The following is a 2,213-nucleotide window of genomic DNA, read 5'->3' on the forward strand; positions in this document are numbered from 1 at the left end:
TATTATATTATAATATATATTATATAATTTTCTTTTATTTATTTATTTATTTATTTTTTGCTGAAACTACTTCAAGAAGGTTTTCTGCAATGTATTGACCATTGTTTTGCCAAATTCTGCTCATTTTGTACCTTCTTAGTGTAGATAAGATTGGTTGAATTTTTAGTAATGTTTTCATTGCATATATTTATTCAATTTGTATTTTTATTTGTTTTACAGTGTGCAAATTTAATTGCCAAAAAATATGATTCTTTCTAAATAGGTTTTCTGAACACTTTCTCGTCTGTCATTTGGTTGAAAAGTCCCGCCCAAACTCACACCATTGGTCGAGTCAATGTTGCTGTCAAACAGAGCAATGTTTCAATAACACCACAGACTTTTAACTTTTACAGCATCAACCAACCAATGGCTTACTTATAGTAGTGTTAAAGTTGGCAGAAATCTTAAAAACAACAAGACAAGTGTTGCTGTTAGTTGAGCAAAGCTTAGAATCCCCTCAAGACTCAATAGTTAATAAGGCCACAACCTCATTAGTAGGAGAAGAGGAAAGCAACACCTCAGCTCGACTCAAAACACACAAACAGCCCGGCACAGAGAGGCCCTGCAGAATGCCAGTCAACTGTTGTTGTTGTTGATGTTAGCTTAAAGCAGAGGGGCAGAGGTGCCATGTCTGAGGACCTGCTCGAGTGCCAATTAACTGTTGCTACAGAGACACACAATGGAGCGTGTCTCATGTAATCAGAGTATGCCTCACTTCACGCGGAGCGTGACCATGCTTCCCCTCTGTGTGTGACGGCAGAGAAGAGCTGAGAGACAGATGAGCGTGTACCCTCATACTTCACTCCAGAATTTGAATTATGCAGTAACTCTCAGTGGCATCAAGTATTTTTATAGGAATATCTAGGTAGTTTTCGGGAGACAGTTTCGGGAGTTTTGTCTCACGCAACAGCGTCAAAACATGTACGTGAAAAGCTTGAGGAATCATGGAGAGTCAGAAAGGTTGAGTTCAGACAAAGGCAATAAAAAGAGGGGAGCATAAGATTTGTGCCCATGCCAAACTCCTGCTACTACACTTTGACCTGTCTCTCCATGAGGCCCTTTGGAGCCCTCTTAAAAAAACACCCCGTGCTGTTCTATTCTGTGTTTCTTACAACCCCTCTCAATACCAAAGGTCTCCTGCTCCGCATGGACACTGTTAAGCTCTCATTTGCTTCACATATTGGCTGTTGAGGGCACAAGCCTAGAGGACCTAGACAGTGAAGTCCTTAAAGGGCAGTTCACACATAAATGAAAATTGCATCAAGCAAGCCCATCTGAGCTTTCATTTACCATATTTGATGTACTGAATGTATGTGCATTGATCGTATGTGATGTTCATATGTGAATAAATTTAATCTGTTTATCAGATAAAGCAATTGGATCTCTTCAGAAGACCTGGATTCTTTTACAATGTCTTTATGAACTTTTTGAAGCATAAAAGTTTTGGCTGCATGGGATTTCAATGGAGGGACAGTAATCTCTCAGGTATCATTAAGATAATCTTCAATTGTGTATCAGAAATAAATGAAAGTCTTACAGGTTTGGAACAACATGAGGGTGAGTAAATGATGATTCTCATTTTCTGGTGAACTATCCCTTAAAATAGAGCATTTGAAACAGTATGGTAATGGGAAACAATAAGGATAATGAGAACCATAAATTTTAAAGTCTCAGTGTTCTAAAGTGGTTTAGGTTTAAATTCAATGGAATTCTGGATTATAATGCAGATGTGACCAGGATCTGAAAGGGAAGGTTCAATTAGATGCCTTTAATTAGAAACACTGTGGTGTATTTCTGGATCACAACATGGAACTCGTTTTCATGAAATTAAAACTTTTTTTTTTTTTTTTTTAACTTGAGAGGAACTGTTTTGGTTCAATTTGAAAATTGTCCCAAAGCCCATGAAAAACAAAAATAAATGGGTTCCAGCCTAGGTGGCAGAAGTACAACAGATTCTGAACTTCTCAGATGAAAAACAGTCTTTCACGAATGCCTGAGTGTTGAAAGATTGAACTCAAAAAAGCCAACCGATTAACCTGTTCTGAGAGATCAGATTCACGTTAAATAAGTGTGAACCCAACATATTTGTTTGTTTGTTTATAGTTTAAGGCCATTCCAGCGACCACAGCTATATTCATGGCGAGAGAAAAAAAAAAAAAAAAAAAAAAAATCTT

The 2,213-nt window shown here is 37.4% G+C and overlaps 1 protein-coding gene across 1 annotated transcript in view; it reads right to left on the bottom strand.

Annotated features, from left to right (window-relative positions):
- The window catches only part of pdlim2 (PDZ and LIM domain 2 (mystique)), an 82,922-nt gene that overhangs the window by 53,886 nt on the left and 26,823 nt on the right, over nucleotides 1-2,213 (bottom strand). The gene's annotated exons all lie outside the window — the stretch shown is intronic.

This window comes from Sinocyclocheilus anshuiensis, unplaced genomic scaffold (genome assembly GCF_001515605.1).
Source record: "Sinocyclocheilus anshuiensis isolate Anshui unplaced genomic scaffold, SAMN03320099.WGS_v1.1 scaffold366, whole genome shotgun sequence".
Taxonomy (NCBI): Eukaryota; Metazoa; Chordata; class Actinopteri; order Cypriniformes; family Cyprinidae; genus Sinocyclocheilus; species Sinocyclocheilus anshuiensis.